General features: G+C 42.1%; 1 protein-coding gene across 3 annotated transcripts in view; it reads left to right on the top strand.

Moving 5' to 3' along the window:
- Positions 1–1,084: 1,084 nt before the first annotated feature.
- Positions 1,085–7,420, top strand: part of PTPN14 (protein tyrosine phosphatase non-receptor type 14) — a 245,709-nt gene continuing 239,373 nt past the window's right edge. For 2 of the 3 annotated variants that reach the window (XM_031937365.1, XM_031937364.1), the window contains exon 1: positions 1,086–2,144. The gene's annotated coding sequence lies outside the window, so the exon portion shown is untranslated. Of the gene's footprint in view, positions 2,145–7,420 lie in introns of all 3 variants that reach the window. The other variant, XM_031937366.1, reaches the window with a different exon arrangement.

Below are 7,420 nucleotides of genomic sequence, written 5' to 3'. Positions count from 1 at the left end.
TAGAACTCTAGGGTAAGGGACAATCTTTTTCTTTCTTTCTTTCTTTCTTTCTTTCTTTCTTTCTTTCTTTCTTTCTTTCTTTCTTTCTTTCTTTCTTTCTTTCTTTCTTTCTTTCTTTCTTCTTTCTTTCTTTTTCTTTTTTTTGTATAGCACTATGAATGCTTAATAACTTTTAAATTGATTGACTGATTACCTCAATCCATGCTTTGAACCTTTGGAGCAGGATTAAACCACTGGACTGTGAGGATGAAGATTCACCAGTCTGGAATGGCAGTAGGTGTGTGGGTGGTGGGGTGGGGCGGGTGAGGTACAAAAAATTCTAGGGTAGTAGAGACATTAATAGTACGCGAGTAAAGCCATGGTAGGGAAAAGCTCAGCTTGGATAGGAGATTAGGGTTGGGTCAAGGACCTGGAAATCCTAATTAGAATGGAGAATGTGCTTAATGTAATAGTTGGAGAGATGGAAGAATAGAAGATTGTGATTAGATAGTGTTCATTTGCTGTTTCTCTGCCCCCCCCCCCAAAGTATAAGAAATCCGAGAAGGCTCCAATCATCATTTTGGTCCCCAAAGGTCCAGGCTTGGTCAAGGTCGCAGATTTAGTCAGTGGAAGAGCCAGACCTAGAACTGTGGTCAAGGCTTCTTTTTCCCATCATACTGCCTTACTTTAACATCATCTCCAAAAGATTTAGGGAAATACTCTTCCTGTGCCAGGCCCACGGGTGGAGCAATTACATGGTACCACATGATCAGATAGAATGATACATTCCATTTATGTTTCTATTTATAAGCATCTTTTATAGGCTGGGGGGGGGGGTCGTCAAGGAGACTAAGTCCCTGATGCTCTGAGACCAACCTGGACGAAAGCCCCTAAGCATGCTTAGGATAAGAAGATCCCTAGCTTTGTCCTAACTGCTCTCTTCGGTGTCAGATGCCCCCAGAAGCTTGTGCGTGGGGTGGCCGTACAGAGGGTCCCCTTAAGGGGGGGTGTACTTGGTCTCTCCCAGAGGGTTTGGTCAAGTCCCTCCTATAGCTCCGCCCCTCGGGGACGGAGGTGGGCTTTCCCCTACTGCATAACTGCTGCAGTGTTCTTCCAGCGGACTAGCTAGGATATTCTTGCTGTTTCCATTCTCAAGCTTCTTCTAACTTTTGGGTAGTAGTTCCCCTCGACCTCTTCTCACTATTGCAACTCTCCCTTCCCCCTCCTCAAAGCAAAATATTTAGAAGTCCCTGGACATCTACCGGCCCTGCAACAGGAGCTCCAGCAGCCCCACATTCCACGGATTCCTGCTCTGTGACGTCCCCAAGGACGGAGCTCCGCGAGCTGAGCAGGGCTGCTTCGGCTAGGGAGCTCCAGCTTCGTGTTCCAAAGCCACACAGAAACAAACACAGAGACACACACAAACGCGCACACGCACAGAGCCCCAAGCCTACACCTTTGGGACTCCCCTTCGGGCCCCATTCCATCCCGCCCCCCCCTGCGAACTCCTTCCCTCTCTTCTTCCTCTCGACACCCCAGCGCCAGTGAGCCCAGCCGGGCTGGGGGGTGGGGACGCCGCTGCCCCCGGCGCCTGCTTCGTCTCCTTTCCCCTGAGCGGCCCCTTTCCTCCTCCCCTCTCTCCTGCTTGCATTTCCTGCGGCTCTCCTTTGCTTAGCCCACCAAAGTCAGTGCAAACTTTTCCCTCCCCGAAGTGCAACGTGAGCAGATCCTGGGGCAGGTTGCCGTAACTTTTTATTTTTGCCTCCGCCCCGCCGCCCCCTCTTCCAACCTTCAGTTCTCCTGGGAGCAAACACAAAGTAGCTGCTAGCGGGCCCTCCCTCTCCCTCCCACCTCACCCCATCCTTTTGGGCCTTAAGCCTTGGGATCTCCCGAACAAAAACCCACACTGGATGACTAGCTTTCTCTTCTCACTCTCTTTCCCCTTTTCCTCCTGCTGTCCTTCTCTTTCCTTCCCTTCCTGGACTCTCTTCGCTTGATCAGAGCGGAAACCTCCCTCCCCTTTCTCCTCCTCCTCCAACTACTTCCCCCCCTCCCCTTCCCAAATCAGCCACTGTAATAAATTCCTTGGGGAATTGGAGCTTCTGCCGCTGCCGACCTTTTCGTGGGGAACTCGGGACTTCTGTCCTGGGGGGACGTGTAAGCAGGTAAGTGTGGGGGTCTGTAGCACGCACAGGCTGTTGGCTAAGGCTTGGAACTCCGCCGTCCCTGCCTTTGCCTGAAGCCCTAGAGGGGTTTTGGGGAGCTTGGCTTTCAGCTCCGCGGCTGCTTGCAGATGACTTTGGCAAACACTTGGTGAGCGAACTTGCGTTCTGGCCGGCCACGGACCAGACGGACGGACTGACGGACGCCTCCGCTGGTACAGCAGTTGGCTGGCTAGAGGATTTATTCTCGTAGTGAAGGCGCAGAGCTTGCCTGGTGAGGATTGGAGGTCGCTAGGTATCAGATTAGCCGAAGCCTCCCTCAATTCCTTTGAGTTTGGTTTTTTTTTTTTTGGGGGGGGGAAGCTGCCTTTTGATGATATCCACGTTGTTGGGGGAGGGGGATCACAAGATGTTTAGAATGTTCTCTCCCTTGGAGGGGAGACAGCCTCCCGTGGTGGGATACCCCGCCGTCTAGCCCACTACGGGGGACCCGGTGCATAAAGAAGTTTCTTCCTGCCCCCTCACTAGGCCCCATGTTTGCCAACATTTCTTTTGGGCCCCGTAGCCCATATCTATGAAATTTCTTTCGGATCAATTTATTTTTTTCTGGCCCACTCTTCCCTTTCAAGAAACACCCCGAATTGATTGAGATTTAGCAACTCCTTCTTCATTGGAAAACAGTTTTTAGGAGATCACTTTGCAAGTGGCTTACCATCCCTTTACCTGGAGGGAGCAGAAAGGTAAAACGTGCTGTCCACTCAGCTTTGTGCCCCCTTTTCTGTTTGCTCCCTGTAAGGTGAGAACTGAAGAAGGAAGCATGGCATGGTGTTCTTAACTGTTGCCTTCATGTAGGGACGCTTTCTGATTCTGCCTTCAAGGGCTCTTCTAACAGGGATCTTTGACAATGTACTATTTTTTCCTATTCTGATCAGTTTGAAAAAGAAATGATTCTTATCCCTCAGTCATCAGACACAAAAAGAACAACCAGGACAAAATAAATCAGGATCTACTGACCACAGGAAAATTCAGTCAAGCAGGGACTGAGTTAAAGATTGGGGTCAGTAGTAATTTTTTTCTCCGATGATAGAGATGAAGGAGGGCACAGATAGGTTTAAATCAAACCTGAGAGAAGGGACTTTTGTGCCCATATGTCCTCAGGTGTGGAGAACTTTACTATGGGCTCTGGTTTGTCAAAGGCCACTCCACTGTTACAGGCAAAGGGTTAGTTGCACCACACAGCCTTTCATTGTGGTCATCTTTCTTACCGAGGTGAGGTGGCAGGCTCTAACAGCAGTGGGGGCTGCCCATCCATTTTAGGAGTAAGCCCACCAACTGAGATGTGGAAGTTAAATAGCTTGCCTATTTTGTGTAAGCGGTGTAGAGATCAAAGAACCTCAGAAATGTAAGTCTTTTGCCTTTGTCATGCATTGGTGAGAGCCAGTGCTTGTGTCTAATGCTCATTCTCTTATAAGTCACTTAGAAATGCTATGGTTATCGCCTCAGCACAGTTATAAGAAACACTTTAACTTTTTTAGGGATGGATTGATACATGTAGGAAGTTCAACAGAATATGGTAGTTTTTCATAATTTACCCTGATGATATACTGTATAAGGTCCCTAATTTAGAAGCTCATTACTGTATACATAGTGCAAGTGTCAACTTGTAGCCAGTTTTTAAATGAGCTACTCTTTGCAGGGCTGATATCATACATCACCTTACATAAGGTATATATACGCTCATATTTACCCATTACTTTATATGCATTCCATTAAGGGGGGGAAGAAGAGAGGGTGGGTTAAGAAATTTGCACAGGGTCATTGGACTGGTAATTAGATGGAGTTAGCCATGGAATTCTTTTTGACTGTCAGTCTAGTGCCCTTTCCTGTATAACATGCTGCTTTTATTAATAGCACTACTATGATTAGTGCCTTAGTCTTGTGCATGTTGGTTGTGCCATGCTAGTGTCTGTGATTTTATTTCTATGCATCAGGTCTGACTGGGAAAAATATGGGGTTATTTCTTTTAAATCACCACTTGGGTTCATCTTTTTTTCTCCACCTACTGGTGAAGATTCTCCTTGAAGATCTATGATCTGCCCAGGAGGAGTGGTAGGTGAAGACAAGTCTTTCTAGCCAGTTATAGTTAAAGTAGACATTAAGTTTAGACAAACATTTCAGTTGCAGGCAGCAGCATGTAAATGAGACAAGAATGAAAGAGCCTTTTAGTGTACCAAAAAGAAATCAGAACTTTTAAGTGCCATAAAGACTTTTTTATTTGCCTTGAAATGTAGGGTGAAGATGAAAGATACTGAGATGATTTCCTCTTATATTTTTATCATCTTAATACAGATCTAAGTCTTTTTGAATAAGAATAAAGATATTCAGTTGAATATCCAAAAGCTGATTGTTCAGTTTATGTTCACAGTTTACCTGTGACAACTTCTGTTTCTTTTTGGTCTGGACTAATAAATTTTTTTTGGTCTTTATCACTACACAAGTCTTGCTTCTCTACTCATATTTCTACCTAGTTAATTTCTCAGTGCTCCCAAACATTGATAAAGTAATTTTCTCAGGTTCACACAGCCTGTATTTGTTAGTGATGCACCTTGAACCCAGGTCTTCTTGATCTCACCCCTTGCTTTCAGTTCACAATATTTTTGTTTCTCCCTTATTTTTTTCTCTTCATCCACATCTTATCCTATTGAGTTTTGTCTATAGGTACTCAGCAAATAAAATGAATTACCAGAGCTTTCATCAACTGAAAGAAGAGAAGACAGACAGATTGTTGTTCAAATTGTGTCTAATTCTAATTAAGTTTCTGAGGCCAGAACTCAGATCTTTCTGATTCCTGGTTAGAGTTCTGGGTGTGGAGTCAAAAAGACTCATCTTTAAAAGTTCAAATCTGGCTTCTGATATTCCTAGCTGTGTGATCCTGGGCAAGTCCCTTTATTCTGTTTGTCTCAGTTTCCTCATCTGTAAAATGAGCTGGAGAAAAAGCAAATCATTCCAATATCTTTGCCAAGAAAACCCCATATAGAGATATGAAGAGTTGGATACCACTGAAAAGCTAATGAACAATAATAAATTTACTGACTTGAGGCCCTATCTAGTGTCAGCTTGCTGTCCTAAGAGAGACAGGACAATTAAGCAATTAAATAGCTGGTCAGGATGAAGAAGATTTTGGTGAGGAGGTTAAAATGAATAAGTGAAGTTTTGTGAATTATCTGCTAATTTTGTTTATCTACACCTTGTCCAGGATTATACTGATTCTCTATTTGACTAATTGCTGCAATTATCAACCTCATCCAAACTTATGCAGAGTATGACCTTGGGAGGACCCTTATGTTTTTGAAAATCAATTATTGTTACAAAAACATTTTTGTGGTTGATTCCTTATTAGGACTGGGTTTACAAAAATGCCAATCTATACATACAGTCTGTTTTTTAACTGTTTAGTCTGTTTGCCACAAGCTGTACAGGACATGACAGTTGAGAGATTTTGGCTGAGGTAAAGTCACTCAGAAATCAAAATATGGCCTTTGGGAGAAAAGGCGAAGAAAGGAGCACACATTTTTCCTTGTGTTCCTCTCTTACTAGTGACCACACATTTGTGCTGATGTAAAGTCTCTCATGTCTTTGAGTAATAATATTTAGCGGGAAATTTCAGTTTTGGCTTTTGGGAATGCATTGCAAACCTTTAAAATTGAGACCCAAATAGCCTGGAAATATTCATGGAAGGATCTTATTTGCTTTTTAATTTTTAAAAAAATTCTTTATTCTAAACTTAAATAGAAAATAGGAAAAGAAAAAAATTGTCATGTGCACAGCAGAATATGAGAGAGGATTATAAATTTCCATTTCAAGAAAATTGATGTAATAAATACTACACAGTATTTAGTTGCTTTCTTGTAGGTTTTCTTTCGTTCTCTGCTGTACACTTTTTACTTTATTCTTTTTTTCTCTTTCCTTTCTCCTTTCCCCCCAAAAGGCTACAATTAAGTGTGAATGCATACATATATACACACAAGTACATGTATGTGTATATACGCATACATGCACATACCTATACAAACATACATACATAAATCTCCCCAGAAAGATATGCATACATACACACATACATATACATAGATAGCTATAATTATACACATATATACACATATACGGCCATGTGCATCTTTATAAGACCATACTATACTTGTTGTCCTCTGTTTCTCCAAAGCTGGATAACATCTTCCTTCATAAGTTCAACATTTTCCCTATTTTTCAAATTCCACCAACTCATCATTTCCTATATGAAAGTTTTTTTTTTTTTTTTTTTTTATTTGAGTTCTTTTATGTCAGCATAGATCATAGTATTTATCCTCTAAAAATTCAGTTCACCCATCCACCCTACAGGTACCTTGTATTTCATTGATGCTTTTCATCTGAGTAGCTGAGAAGTATTTGATAAACATTAACTCAATGATCTTCGAACCTACCTCCTGATAGGAGAGATGTAAAGAGTGCTTGACAGACTTGAGCAGTGTCATAGGGCAACTGGGTATGTGTTCTTGATGTGGAAAAGAGGGTTCCAGCAAAGCACTAGAGTTATAGATATGTGTGGTTAGAGGAGGGTTGGAATCTTAGGTGCAGGTTCTGCTTTGAAGTGGTCAAAAGGAGAAAAACTTAGAAAATCCAAAGAAAATCCATGTTTGGCTTTGTTTGGAAAATAGCTTCTTCCTTTTCCTACTCCTCACCCTTTACTTAATAACCATTTATGTGTGCCTACATAAGAATCTTCCCAACTGCTTTTCTGGTGGTTGCTGTCAAATGGCTTTTTATAATAATAGTTCTTTATATTTATATCGCATTTTAAAATGCTTAAAACTCATTCACATTCACATTATTTTTCAGCAGCCCCATGAGATGATACAAATTGGTATTATCTTTCTCTGCACATTTTTCTTCATACATAAAGAAATTAAATATTAAATGACTTGCCCAAATTCAGACTGCTAAGTAATAAAATCAGGACTAGAGCCCAAGTCTTGACTCTTAGTTCAGTTTCTCAACAACATATTGCCTAAGCATTCAGGCAACATTGATTTGGAATGTAGTTATTTTGGGGGTGTGGTGAGAGTGGAGGAGATGGGTAAATATCTAAGTTATATTGTCTATGACATGCTAATTTTTTTATCCTCATTTTTTTTTCTGGTAGTTAGCAAAGTGCATTGACTTTATTTTGTCTCATTGTAATCCAAAAAATTGTACTGCACTTGCCTTAAAATTGTTCTCAG

Source organism: Sarcophilus harrisii, chromosome 4 (genome assembly GCF_902635505.1).
Source record: "Sarcophilus harrisii chromosome 4, mSarHar1.11, whole genome shotgun sequence".
In the NCBI taxonomy this organism is placed as follows: Eukaryota; Metazoa; Chordata; class Mammalia; order Dasyuromorphia; family Dasyuridae; genus Sarcophilus; species Sarcophilus harrisii.
This window is presented reverse-complemented; position numbering and strand designations above follow the sequence as displayed.